The following is a 15,406-nucleotide window of genomic DNA, read 5'->3' as shown; positions in this document are numbered from 1 at the left end:
TGAATGCAGATTGAACCATATTATTTCTACTTTTTGGCTGATTTTTTTTTCTTTTTTAAGGTTTTCCCCTTGTGTTCTGATTCTTCTTTCACAATATGACTAATGCAGAAATATGTTCCATGTGATTGTATATATATATATATATATATATATATATATATATATATATATATATATATATATATAACCTATATCAGATTGCTTTCTGACTTGGGGAAGGGGGAAGGAAGGGAAGGTGGGAGAAAAATTTGGAACTAAAAATCCTATGAAAACAAATGTTGAAAACTATCTTTACATGTAACTGGAAAATAATAAAATCCTTTTATGATAAAAAATAAAAAAAACTTTTTTAATTAATAAAAGAAAGTTAAAAAAGAATAAATCACTCGACTATTGTGTTTATAAGATCATTAGACTGTTAGCTATAAGTTCCTTATGTTTCTTCTTTAAATTTAATTTTATTATTTTTCCAATTAATGAAAATTAATTGTCTCTCCCTTTTATACCTTTCCCTCAAATTGAACAAAAAGAAAACAAAACCCAAACAGTAAATAATCAATCCAAAAACATTTATTAAGCACCTACTATGTGCCAGGCACGGAGTAGGCCTGCTACTTGCTAAGCACTGGGGATATAAAAAGAGGTAAAAGATAGTTTCTGCCCTCGTGGAATGATCTAATGGAGGGGACAACATGCAAACAAACAGATAAACTGGAAATAATTACCAGAGAGAAAGCACTAGAAGGAAGAGTTGTTGGATAAGGTTTCCTATATGAAGTGAGAATTTAGTTGAGACTTAAAGGAAGCCAGGAAGGTCAGTAGTCAGAGTAGAGGAGGAAGGGCACTCCAGGAATAAGGGACAGCCAGAGAGACAGCCCAGAGATGAGAGATGAAACAGCCAGGAGGCCAGTGGCACTGGATCAAAGAGTACAACCAAGATGTAAGAAGACTGGAAAGGTAGGAGGGAGTTATGTTATGAAGGGCTTTGAATACCAAATATAACATTTTTGTATTTGCTCCTGGAGGCAATAGGAAAATACTAGTTTAGCAGAGGGAGGGGGATGTCAGGGAGGGTGAGGAGATCAGACTTGAGTTTTAGGGAAATCACTTTGTGGTTGAATGGAGAATGGATTGGAGAAGGGAGAGACTTAAGACAAGCAGATCCACCAGCAGGCCATTGTAATAATCAAGCCATGAGGTGATAAAGGACACAGTGTCAGAGAAGAAAAGGGGGCATATTCAAGAGATGTTGCAAAGGTAAAATTGACAGGCCTTGGCCATAGCTTGGATATGGGTGGGGAGAGATAATGAAGAATCCAGAAAGACTCCTAGGTTGCAAGTCTGAGGAACTGGGAGGGTGATATTACCCTCTATAGTAATGAGGAAGGTAGGAAAGGGTGAAGGGTTAAGGGTGAAAGATAATGAGATATTGTTTATACACTGAGTTTAAGATGTCTACCCCCTATCCAGTTGGAGATGTCTGAAAGGCAGTTGGAGACATGCAGTTAAATGAGGTAAATAAATGTCTTCATTGGCTATGTCCAGAACGTGTCTCATTCTACAGAGTCCATCATCTCTATAAGGAGTTGATAAGCATGTTTTGTTATGGGTCCTCTGGAATTGTGGTTTGTCATTATATTCATCAGAGTTCTAAAGTCTTTCAGTTGTTGTTTTTTGTTGTTTTTAATAATGTTGTCGTTAAATAAATTGTTCTCCTGGTTCTACTCATTTCTCTTTACATTGTTCCCAGTTGACTCAAACTGTCTTTTTCATATTTTTTAAGGCACAGAAATATTCCACTACATTTATCTACCATAACTTTTTCTGCCATTTCCCAATAGATGAGAACTCCCTTGAAGTCCAACCTTTTGCTAATACAAAAAGAGCTGTTATATATTTTTGTAGTATGGTTCTTTTTCCTTTTGCTTTGGGGGTATCTAGACCTAAAAGTGATATTTCTGGGTCAAAGGAGATATCCAGTTTTATGACTTTGGGTCATAGTTCCAATTTATTTTCCAGAATGGCTGGACCAATAATACAATTCATAGCTCCCTCAACAATTCATTAATGTGCCTGCTTCCTCGTTGTCTCTCCAACATTTATCATTTTCGCCAATGATGAGTAAGAGGTGAAACCTCAGAGTTGCTTTAATTTACACTTCTCTAGTTATTATTTGGAGTATTTTTTCCACGTAATTGAGAATACTAACACATATTTCAGCAAAGCATTTGACAAAACCTCCCATGCCACTGTTATGGACAGGATGGAGAGATGTGAGCTGGATCATAGTAGTGTTAGGATTTAGAATAAGTTGGATGACCATATTCAAAGATTGGTCATGAATGGGTTGATGTCAACTTAAGAAAATGTCTCTGGTAGAAAGCCTTGTGCAATATGTTTTCTCAATGGATAAAGGTGTTGAAGAAATGTTTGATGCAACTAAATGATACAGTAGATAAGAGTTCCAGGCCTGGAGACAAGAAGCCCTGAGTCCAAATCCAGTTTCAGAGATGTGTTGTTTAAAATCTAAATGTGGGTTCTAATCTGCCCCCCCAGGTTTTTTTTTTGGGGGGGGGAAGCTGGCTAAAATCACTGATAAATTCAGCAAGAGTTCAGGCTTTTAAGTATTTATTAAAATATATTAGAAGTTAGTGAAGAGAGAGAGAAATTGAGAACAGATTCCTTATAGCATGGAAAATCCTAGCTTAGATCTATTAGGTATGGACAGAGAGAAAAAAAACCTTCCTTTCCTAGCAGCCCATGTGAAGTTCTCACCACACCAAAATCCTGGATGAAGAGGTTGGGGGGGGGGCCCTCCTGTTCTCCATCTCTGCCACCAACAAGCTGATGTCCCAATGAAAAAGAGAGATCCAGCAAGGGAACCTCTGCTTCCTAGTTCCTGTTTCCTTCCACAAAAAGGGAGGACCTTCAAGCTAATTGGTTGAGAGTGGTCTCCTGCTAACACGAGTAGTCCACAGCCTCTGAGAACAACACATCACTCAGGGCCAGTCAGGTGTGGTCTCCATCCAATCACCCTTAAGTAGGTTCTCACCCAATTCAATAAATTCCAAATCAATCCTCAGGTGGGACCCCTGGGTGTCTGCCAAATCCCATTATTTTATCACAGAGACTTACTAGCTGTGTGACCCTGGTCAAGTCACTTAACCTCTGTTTGCCTCAAGTTCCCTCATCTATAAAATGGAAATATAATAGCACCTACCTTACAGGATCAAATGAAATAACATTTGCAAAATGTTTAGCACAGTGCCTGACACATAGTAGGCACTGTATAAATGTGAGATCTTGCTATCAGTAAATATTATTATACTTAGCAAATTTGCAAATGAAATAAAGGGCAAACTTTTCCAGGATCTTTACCAGGAAAACCTCAAATGGGGTCATGAAGAGTCAGACATGACTGAAAAATGACTGAACAACAACAGGAAGGAACATAAAAACACTGTATTCGAGTATATGAAAGTCCAACATGTGTACAAGGGACTAGACATGTTCTGTTTGTTCCCTTAGCTCAGAACCAAGAGTCATGGATAGAGGTTGCAAAGAGACCCATTTCACATTCAACATGAAGAAGCCATTTCCTAATGATGAAAGGTATCCAAAAATGCAGTGGACTATCTTGAGAGAAGGTGGTTTCTGTTCATTTGAGATCTTTGAGTAAAGGCCGAATGACTATTTGTTGGAGATATTGTAAAGGGACTTTTTGAGATAAAGGTTAGACTGAAAAGTCTCTGTGGCAATCTTCCAACTCTGAAATTTTGTGATTCTGATTTTGGGTTAGGACAGACTGTTCCCTAAAATGATCCTTCAGGGTACTTTCTGATCTAATGTTCTGTGAAACCCCACCTCTAATGCTTAATAGCTATGCAAATTTGGACACTTAACCCCTCTGAGTCTCAGGTTCCTTATCTGTGATCTGACCCAGGTAGATTGCCTGCTTTACACTATGCAGCTCAACTGAAGTAATAAAACTAAAGCACTTTGCAAATCTTAAAGTGATGCATAAATGTCTGTTATTCTCTGAGTTTATCACATAAAGAGAGGTATGCCTTCAGTGATGGCACCCTAGTCCACCGTGCTCTTATTATCAGGCAATTTGGTGGCTTGCCAAAGCAAAGATATTTCTGTGTATAGCTACACCCCTTCTCATGAAGTATAGCAGCTGATCTAAGAATGTAATAAATATCCACCCTTTAGACTTGTTATATGACTGCATATAGCAAAAGGCTGCCTGCATTTTCTTTCAGAACTTTAGGGAAAAAAAAGTTGGGGATCTTTTATTTTCTTCTGTTCCAGATCTGCCAACTCTGGAGCTCCAATGATTTCATTTGTAAAGTTTATTATTTATGTAGCAAAGCACTTTACAAATATGATTTGTTTTTCCTTAAAACAACCCTTGACTATAGATGCTATAATTATCCCCATTTTACAAAGGAGGAAGCTGAGGCTGAGAGGTTAAATCAGGATCATACAGCTAGTAAATGTCTAAGGATAAATTTAAACCGAGTTCTTCCTGACTTCAAGTCCCTTGCTCTTACCCACTGTGCCTCCTTGCTGCATTATGGTGTTATTTTCTCTTTCTCATAAGTCGATAAGTGCCTACACTGTGTCAGCATTGTGCTAAATTCTGGAGATGCAAAGAAAGGCAAAAGATAGTTCTTCCCCTCAAGGGGATTACAATCCAATATAGACAACATGTAAACAACTGTGTACAAATAAAATTAAATACATGCTCTCGCGCACACACACACACATATATATATACACATACATATTTATGTATTATATATACACATACATATATATGTATCATATATATGTGTGTGTGTATATATATATGTGTGTGTATATATATATATATATATATATATATACATATATATATATATGATAAGCAATAGAAAGAAGGGACTAGTCTTAAGTGGGAAGAAGAAATACTTCTTGTAGAAGGTAAGATTTTGGTTGGTACTTGAAGGAAGTCAGGGAAACCAGAAGATGGAGATAAGAGTATTCCAGGCATAGGAAATAGCCAGTAAAAATGCCTAGAGCCTGGAGATGGAGTGTCTTGTTCAAGGATAGCAAGGAAGCCAGTGTAACTGGATCACAGAATGAATAGGAGGTAAGGATAGGGAAGGTAAGTTAAGTGTAAGAAAACTAGAAAGATAGGAAGGGGCCATGTTGTCCAGGGCTTTGAATGTCAAATAGAATACTTTGTATTTGGTCCTAGACAGAATAGGGAGCCCCTGGAGTTTATGGAATAGGAGAGTAACACAGTCAGATCTGTGCTTTAATAAGATTAATTTGACAGCTGAGTAGAGGATGGGACCTTGGATTCCTCCTTGGCACTTCTTAGCTCCAAAGGAGGGAGAATACTTTAATGTACATCTCTGGTAAGCACCTTGAAGGCCCCAAAGAGGATAACATTTTCAAGGCCCTTGCCTACAGGTATCATTTATGACAGAATCATAGAATGGCAAAGCAAGGAGGGACCTTTGAGGTTATTTAATCCAAACTCCTCATTCTACAAAAAAAATGAAACTGAGGCCAAGAGAGGAGAAATTGCCTGCCCAAGATTACAGAGCCCATAAGTAATAGAGCCTGAAGTAGAATCTTTATTTTCTGATTTCCCAATACTGTTCTTTTACAATGTACACTGCAACCTGCTCTCCAGGGGAAGGTACTAAGATGGCAGACACTACAGGAACAGATTCTTAACTGGCAATAAGCCACTAAATTTTTGGTTTTGTTTTGATTTTAACACATTTATGGGGACTGGGGGGGTAGACCAAGAGAAGAGCAGCAAAGAATCTCTTCATTCCTCAAAGACTGCCTGGTCAAGTTTACTCCAAATAAGACTTGGAGTCAAGAAAACCTAGTACTTTCTGATTTGGTAGTTATTTCTTTTAACATTCTAAAATTTTAAATGCAATTATAGTTTAATTTATACCATTTTGTCACATATCTATAAGAGGGTTGGGAACCCCTTTCCCTCCACTATAAGACAAAGATTAGAATTCTTTTTCCTTATCTCAGCTCAGTTGTTTTCAACAAGTTGGGAATGCAAATATAAATAACTTGTTTCAATTTTACGTTAAGTTTATAAAGTACTTTCCTCATAACAAGCTCTTGAGAAACCATGAGTAGTGCAAGTATTATTATTTTCATTCTACGTATGAAGAAACTGAGACCCAGAGAAATGAAGTGACTTGTTCATCTAGTCCATGCCAGAGTCAAGATTTGAACCCAGGTTTCAACAAGTATAGCTATACTTTCCACTACACTCCAGACTTGAAAATAAAGTTTTGCTTTTCCTGAGTGCATGTAACCCAATGCCTGCCTCCATTGCAGACTCCACCAAATATCAAAAAGATATCTGAATATCAATGTTTAGTGTTCCAATGAAATTTCCTAGAGTGAAAGACACCCAATTAGCTTTGAGATTCATGTCCTATAAAACTTACAGAATCAACTGAAGGTTGCTATTAAGAGATCTACCCCATCTCAGCCTATGAAGAGAAAACCTTATGAAAGTTTTACCTATTCTCAGTTTCCTTAGAGGCCACCATGCTAAATCATATTTTAGAGTGTGACTTATTCTCCCTGGATCAACCTACAGATTGATTAACTAGTCAGATGCTTCCAGATGATCTAGATGGTAGCACCACCACCATTTAGGGAGAATGGTCCTAATCAGTTTCTGTTGCCTACCTATTGTGACTAAGCAACTATAAACATACAGCAGGTGGGGGTGAATGTGTAAGCAATTGAAATAGGCAAATAGACCTGACCTCTCTAATTAACCAAGGTCATTAGTTCATTTCATTTCACCAAACATTTATTGGATAAATATATGTACAGAACATTACTTACAGCTGAGGATCCAAAGATGAAGCTACTAGAGTCCCTCTTTCAAGGAGCTTACGGATTCTAGGAGGGAGGAATATAGCATGTATACAAATCCCCTTTGCACCCTTCTGGTCTATCTTGTCAATTTATATTCACAGGTTGGTTCCCCCAAGGAATGACTACCACAAGTTCAAGATAATTTGTGAGTCCACACTGCTATAAGTATACCACATGAATCTCCACCAATATATTTACTTTTTGATAGAGGATATAATTAGCCTAAATCAAAGGAATTTACTGAAATGGCATAATAAGAAAAATAATCCAGAAAAATTTCCCCCATAAACTTGGGTGGAGTACTTCCTCACTATATACAGCATTAACGGAAAGTTTGAATGACAACAGGGTTCATAAGTGAAGAAGCATAAAAGGAAAGAATAGATGTTAACTAAAGCAATTTATACTTCTACTGCTGCTGTCTCTACCTCCCCCACATGTCTTCCTATAATGTGCTTAACTGATCATCATTAGACATAGTATTTCTCATGAGTTTCTATAGCTTCTGCATCTTCTGAAACTTCCAAGCATATGTGAATGGGCAGCTGTAATTCTCTCTCAACCATCAGTAGCTATGAACTAACATCTATGTGGCATCATATATCTAGCTGTGCATGTATTAGAAATGTATGTTGGCAGCACTGGCCCTGGATTCAGGAGGACCTGAGTTCAAATCCGGCCTCAGACACTTGACACTAGCTGTGTGACCCTGGGCAAGTCACTTAACCCCAATTGCCAGAAAGAAAGGAAGAAAGGAGGGAGGGAGGGAGGGAAGGAAGGAAGGAAGGAAGGAAGGAAGGAAGGAAGGAAGGAAGGAAGGAAGGAAGGAAGGAAGGAAGGAAGGAAGGAAGGAAGGAAGGAAGGAAGGAAGGAAGGAAGGAAGGAAGGAAGGAAGGAAGGAAGGAAGGAAGGAAGGAAGGAAGGAAGGAAGGAAGGAAGGAAGGAAGGAAGGAAGGAAGGAAGGAAGGAAGGAAAGAAATGCATGTTGGCTCCACTGAGATCTCTGCTCTAGTCTCAGAGTTCTAGGCATATTCAGCAGGGTGTGGTTCAAATGCTGATACTATGAGTCTCCCTGAGGTTAGTAGGTACAGTTCTAGATTTGATTCATAGTATGGCCAATATTTCCTTAAGTAGTTGGCTTTCAAAATTCCTACCTTGATTAAAGTGAATTCTTGCAGGGAAGCAATACAATGAGAGATACTTTTCCCATAACAACTTAGTAACTGTAGTAGCTGTCTGGTTCCTGGTGGGGTACACCTATTTATATTGGGTGAAGTGGTCAGTCCCTATAAGTTTATGATTTATATTCATACTATTTTCTTCCATAAGACAGAAAGTCAATGCATACAGGCTCCAAAAGTTTCCGGTACTTATGTTCTCCAGGTATATACTACAACTTGTTAGTCCTTTCCTTTGAATGCATCAAGCAGAGGCTGTACACTTCATATACATACCCACTGCTGTTGGGGGCCAGTATGGAACAATCTAGAATGTGATCAGGGAAGAGGAAGAATCTAGACAAAATACCATGAGATATTCGAAGACGGGGAGAGGATTTTTCAGGAAAGGCTTCATGGAGAAGTTTCACAGAGACGATGTTAACAAAAGCACTGAGAAAGAAGAGATCAGGACAAGCAGACCATGGGGGACAAACTGGATTGGCTGCAAAATAGAACATATGAAAGGGAATAATATGTTGAACCATCCACATTCTATCCAAGTGATAGAATCATAAGATTTAGAGTTGCAAAAGACCTTATGAAGGGGCAGCTAGGTGGCGCACTGGATAGAGTACCGGCCCTGGATTCAGGAGGACCTGAGTTCAAATCTGACCTCAGACACTTAACACTTACTAGCTGTGTGACCCTAGGCAAGTCACTTAACCCCAATTGCCTCACAAAGAAAAAAAAAGACCTTATGAATCCAATTTCTCTCATTTTTTAGAGGAAGAGATAGAAACCCCAAAAGGAAAGTAACTTATTCAGGGTCACAAATGGAAGAGCCAAGATTCAAAATCACACCATGAGGATTCAAATGTGGCATTCTTTCCATGGTGCCATACTAGTCCCAATAAGCCACCTATGTTAGAAAATGCCTCAGTCTCATGAGAATAGTGTTCATGAGTAAAGTGCCCATGGAGATAAAGAATCATAGAGAAACAAAAACATCTCATCACACATTCAAAGCCCCAGTGACTTTGGATTGGTCTAGCTGGGCATCAGCTCTATCATACTTGGAAGAATATAAAGTCCTAATGAAGTAGGATGGATCTTCTTCTCTCAGTGCTAGTCCTAAATTGCAACATCAAATCCCCAAACGAAGAGAAAGGGGCATTTTGTAAGCCGTGGAATAATCAATAAACAGTCTCTGTCTTCAGGTATATTCTAACCAAAGAAACAAAATACATATATGTACATGCATAATATGTGAAAGAGAAATAGAAGGCAATTTGGAGGGCATTAGCAGCTGGGCATGTCAAGAAAGGCCTCATGTAGGAGATGGTACTTGACTCAATCAATAAGCATTTTTAAGTGCCTACTATATGCCTAATACACCAGGAACAGTGCTAGGTGCTGGAGATTAAAAGACAAAATTGAAACAGTATCTGCCCTCAATGAGATGGAAAGAGAATAAGGGATTCTAAGCGATGAAAGCAAGGAAGGGCCAAAAGGCCCAAGGATGGTCTGTAGAAAGGCATGAAGATGGGAGACAGAATGTTGTGTGTAAGGGGCAGTAAACATATGAGTTTGGCTAGGTCTTGGTGTGCATGAAGAAGAATGATATGTGAGAAGTCTAGAAAAGCAGGCCAGACAATATTGTTCAGTGAAGAACTGCGAATGACTTAACTATTCTCAGCAATACAATGATCCAAGACAATCCCAAAGGACTAATGATGAAGCATACTATCCACCTCCAAAGAAAGAAACGATATTGATTGAACAGGGACTGAAGCATGCTATTTTTCACTTTCGTTTTTTTCTTTTATTCAAGTTTTCTTAAACAAAATGACTAATCAGGTGATGTTTTACATAACTGCACATGTATAACCTATATCTGATTGCTTACCACCCCAGGGAGGGGAGAATGGAAGAAGGAAAGGAAGGATAGAATTTGGAACACAAAACTTTATTTAAAAATCTTAATTTTTTTTTAAAAGAAAGAAAAGCAGGCTGGAGTCAGATGAGAAAGGCTTTAAATGTCAAATAGAGGAATTGAAATTTGATCCTAAAAGAACAGGAAATCTATTGTTTACTGGAGCTCCTTGAGCAGGGGAATGACGTGGTCAGATCATCTATTCCAACTTCCTCATGTTAGAGGTAAGCATCATGGTGTATAGTGGACAAATAATGAGCTTGTCCGGGAGACCTGGGTCCAAATCCTATCACTCACGCTTATATTTTTGTGACTAGGAGGAAGTCTTATAAATTATCTCAGCCTCGAGCTCCTCATCCATAAAATGGAGTTAAAAATATCTGTAATATCTGCTTCACAGAGTTGTTGGGAGATCCAAATGAGATATTTATATAAAGCACTTTGCAAAGATTTGTACTGCTGGATGTATTAGTAATTACTATAATGAGAGGATTGGATTAGATTGGATAAAGCTATTTTCTACCTCTAAGTCCTGTGCTATTATGAAATTCAGACCCAAAGAGGGGAAATTATTTTCCCAAGGTCAAACAGCATGTCAGTGATCAAGTTAGGTCTCAAGTCCTGTGGACTGCCCAGTATTCTTTGCACCATGCTAACCTCAGCTTGCACTCTAACAGAAGGTACACAAAGATGACACAGGTAAGTTGCTAAGTGGCCACTAAGCCCTTGACATGGCTGCAGGGAATGGAGGAAAGAGCAAAACCATGATAACTGTTAAGTCTTCCAAGGACAACTTGGTAGAAATGAATTCCAAACTAGACCAGGAGTCAGGAGTCTTTCTGATTCTATGAGAGCTTTTGTAAGGAAGACATGACAGATAGCTCCTAAAATTTCTCAACATAAAAGCACCAGAGCCCTGTGAATGCTAAGGAATTCTCCCAGTTCTCAAAATCATAAGACTCCAAGGGAACGTACTGGGTATATGTTCTTAAGTAAGCCACTTACCCTCTCTGGTCTTTAATATCTTCAGCTGCAAAATGATCTTATGAAGACAGGAAGTCATCTAGTTGATTTCTGCTAGGGGCCATATGAAGAAATTTTGTATTAATGGAGAATGGAAATAGTTCCAAGACACAAATGTAGAGGAAATAAACTGAACTATCCTTTTTATCATCAACATTATGGAATAACCAGGCTTCCTGTCAGCATCAGGCCAGCCAGATATGGTTATTATTGGGTGGACTGATAATGATTGGCAGCTCAGTCAGCAAATGAGAGGGCTTCCATGTCTGGCCTTTTCCCTCTAGTAATTAAACACAAACAGAAGGTCTGACAATGAGTCTAAGGCAAGTTTTTACAAGGTCCTTTATATAAATATCTCATCTGAATCTCACAACAACTCTGTGAGGTAGATATTACAGGTATTTTTAGCTTCATGTTCTGGATGAAGAGCTTGAGACTCAGATAATTTACAAGACTTCTTCACGGTCACAACAAAGTTTGTCCTGATATTGTGTAAATGGGTGTTCTTCCAACTAGGGCTAGTTCCCAAGTTGGATGGTTTACAAAACCATCTGAAACATGACTTCATGGGCGTTGTATATTGCAAAGATTACAGGACTTAGACCTAGGAGACTTGTTCTGAATCCCATCTCTCTCACTTAGTATCTCCATAACTTGGTTCAAGTCCCTTCATTGTTTTTTTCTGTAAAATGGCAATGGTAATACCTGCACTCCCTCCCTCACAGGGTTGTTGTAAGGATAATGCATTATGATCCTTAAAAAGCCCCATGCAGATGTGATTATTATTTGATCAGCACAAAAGCTTTGTGAAAGAGGTAAGGCAGAGATTCTTAATCCCATTTTATAAAGAAGAAAACTGAGGATTAAAGTCATTGCATAAACTGCCCTAGTTCACATGGCTGGTGACTGATGGTGCTATAGGACCAGGAACTGACTGTAGGGCCAGCTACTGTTCCACTAAACCATGTTGACTCAATAATATGTATAGCTGGGCAATACTATAGAAATTCTTTGTGAGGTAATGAGCTCCATGTCACTGGAAATATTTAAGCAAAATCCATGTTCCATCCACCTGTCAAAGATGGTGTAGAAGGGGGTCTCTATCCCATGGGAGGGAGGTTGAACAACATGGTCTTAAGTTTCCATCCAATAAAGACACTATGAAATACTAAGTGTGCTTTTAAATATTTAAATTTTGTTTTAAAAAAGTTTATGAGGGGGCAGCTAGGTGGTACAGTGGATAAACCACCTGGATTCAGGAGGACCTGAGTTCAAATCTGGCCTCAGACACTTGACACTTACTAGCTGTGTGACCTTGAGCAAGTCAATTAACCCTCATTGCCCTGCCCCACCCCAAAAAAGTTTATGAGTGGTGAACAGCCCTCCTGAGTTTTCCAAACCCTTTGGCTCAGCCCATCTCTCACAGGAAGCACCAGGTTCAAGTAAAATTCTATTCAGGAAAAAATTTAGGTCCAATCCCCTTCAAAGAAGAAATGTTATAAGATTTAAACCTGGAAAGAACCTTAGACCTCATCTAATCCAACACTCTTATTTTACGGAGGAGGAAACTGAGACTTGGAGAAGAGAAGTAGTAGGCAAAGTTTATTCATACAGTAAATAAAAAAAACTGGGATTTGAGTGTAAGTCCCCTAATTCTAAATCTGTCTCCCCCATCAATCACTTCCTCGGAGAAAAAAAATCAAAGAGATTTGTCACTTGCTTACTTTGGGCTTGGGTTAGAGAGGTCGAAATATTGTGGGGGCAATTGTTGAATTTAGGGAAACTCGAGGACAATGCAACCACCAAATGTAGTGAGTTTCCCCTGATACTGCAGTATCTTCATCTCTACAATGGAGGAAAAATCCCTGCCCTGCCCCACCTACTAAATCTCAGGACTGCATGATAAAAAAAATTTAAACTGTAAAACATTCTGAAAATGTAAGCTAGTATTGTTGTAATTATACCATATATAATTTCCATTTCTTTAGCATTATAAGGGTTCACACTGCTTTCTCCCATGAGACAGGTAGTACAAGTATTATCATTATATTACAGATGAAGAAACTGAGGCTTAGAGAGAGGGGAGATGACTTACCAAGCACAGTTTCATGGCTTGTAAGGGTCAGACTTAGCACTCAGACTTATAGACTTCTTTACTCCCAATCCAATACTAATTTCCACTATACTACAAATGCCCCAATGCTGTTGCTTCTGATGGAGTTGGTAGAGGTTCTGATGAGGTCTGATGAGGTTGATGATGATTGTAGTGGTGGTGACAATAACAATGATGACGACAACGATGATGATGCTACTTGTAAAAGGGAAGTGGTACTTTTTTTCTTTCTTTTTTTCTTTTTCTTTAGTAAGGCAATTGGGGTTAAGTGACTTGCCCAAGGTCACACAGCTAGTAAGTGTTAAGTTTCTGAGGCCAGATTTGAACTCAGGTCCTCCTGACTCCAGGGCCAGTGCTCTATCCACTGCGCCACCTAGCTGCCCCGGAATTGGTACTTTTTAATCTTTTCTCACAGGCTTACAGTTGGAATCTACCCCCACTCAAATGAAGGAAAAGCATATTAGTTTAGGAAATTGTTGTACAGAGTGGGGAAATTCCCTTTCTGTAGCCACCACCAGTCAATCAATTAATAAATAAACATTTATTAAGCACTTAAATGCCAGGCGTGCTAAGTGAAGGGAATACAAAGAAAGGCAGAAATAATTCCTGCCTCTAAGGAGCATGTTTCTAATAGGTAGTAAATAGGTTCATATAAAAAATATACAAAGTAGGAGGAAGCTAATCTCCATGGGGAAAGTACTTTCTGCTTGGATGAGGACTCAAGAAATGTGTAAATTAAATAGATAAGAAGGATGGAAGGCTGACCGGTGAGTGCATGGTAGGTTCAGCTATGGCAGTAAATAACCAGGGGAGTTCTGGGAAGGAGAGATACAAAGAGTCTGTTTCCTCAAAAAGGGGAATAACAATAATATTGTATGTCTTGTCTCACAGTGTTGTTGTGAGAAAGCAGCTTCCAAATCTTAAAGTTCTGTAGTAATATAAACCATTGATTTGCTTCAAACATAACAGCTCCTTTGGTCTTCCCAGCTCCAGAAGCATATGCTAGGGTCATAGAATGGATGCTACAATGGAAATAGCAAGAGAGCTAAGATTCAGGAGACCTGGGTCTAAACCCTGGTTCTCTGTTGTGACCCTGTTTGGAATTTTCCTTGGCAAAGATACTGGAGTTGTTTGGTACTTCCTTCTCCAGCTCATTTTACAGATGAGGAAACTGAGGCAAACAGAGTTAAGTGACTTGCCCAGGGTTACCCAGCTAGTGTCTGAAATAAGATTTTACCTCAGATCCTCCTGATTCCAATGTATCCCCTGTACCACCTAGCTGCCAGATCCTACAAGATAGGTGCTGTTATTACCCCATTTTACAGTTGAGGAAACTGAAGCTAGGACAGGGATAGTGACTTACCAACAGTCACACGCTAATAAGTGACTGAGACTGGCTGTGAGCTCCAGGCCTTCATTACTCTAGATTCAGCAAGCACTCTACCCACAGAGGCCTTAAGGCTAATCTTTTCCAGTTCTGACATCATATAGCTAAAATAATACAACCCCTTTTATCCAAATAGCTCAAAGACAGAATAAAACATCTCTGGCTGAGTCTGGTATCAGAGAATTTTGAGACCACAAGGAATACAGGGGCACAGGCAAGGTAGAAGTATTGAGAATGATTTCTTTTGAAAGTTCTGGGAGAAAGACGTTTGGAACACTGATGCTGAAATGCCAGCTACTGCCTGCTGCTGCCCCTCCCTCCCTCCTCTTCCACCTGTCTCTGATTCAGTGTTTATGCACTTGATCTGGCTGGATACTCAGGGCTCTGTTTATCAGCCCAACCCTTCCAAGGAGAAATTCTTGGTCCAGAGCCTGTAAATATGAACTTTCCTAACTCTGGTTCTCAGTGTTTGCCTGGCACTTTTTTATGGCCAGAGAAACAAATTCAACCAAGAGGCCGGGGCTCCCTGTTGTTCTCTCTCCCTGTAATTGAGGGCAGTAAAGCTTCAGGTAGCTAGACTCATTATCAGCTCCTTCCCTGCACTGGAGAGGGCTTGAGATTGCCCAGAATATTTTCCGTTGATAGACACTGGGGTTTCCCTTGGAAACCCTTATACTAGGTGAGGGCAGGGTGGTGTAATGGCAACCAGAGAGCAGCCAGAGCCGCAGCAGGAAGGTGAAGGACCTAGAGGCCATATGAGAATCTGTTGAAAGAATTGAGGACATTGAACAGAAAGAAAAGATATGATCAGGATGAGAGAGAGAGGACAGCCATGTTCAAGGGCTTGAGAAGTAATCCAATGGAAGAGT

At 39.3% G+C, this 15,406-nt stretch overlaps 1 long non-coding RNA gene across 2 annotated transcripts in view; it reads right to left on the bottom strand.

Annotated features, from left to right (window-relative positions):
* The window catches only part of LOC122741700, a 45,724-nt gene extending 34,557 nt beyond the window's left edge, over window positions 1–11,167 (bottom strand). For both annotated transcript variants that reach the window (XR_006354868.1, XR_006354869.1), the window contains exon 1: window positions 11,020–11,167. This is a non-coding gene — a long non-coding RNA (uncharacterized LOC122741700). The remainder of the gene's footprint in view (window positions 1–11,019) is intronic.
* Between the last annotated feature and the right edge of the window lie 4,239 nt (window positions 11,168–15,406).

This window comes from Dromiciops gliroides, chromosome 2, assembly GCF_019393635.1.
Source record: "Dromiciops gliroides isolate mDroGli1 chromosome 2, mDroGli1.pri, whole genome shotgun sequence".
Taxonomy (NCBI): domain Eukaryota; kingdom Metazoa; phylum Chordata; class Mammalia; order Microbiotheria; family Microbiotheriidae; genus Dromiciops; species Dromiciops gliroides.
Note: the sequence above shows the minus strand (reverse complement) of the source record. Positions and strands in the feature narration are given on the sequence as shown.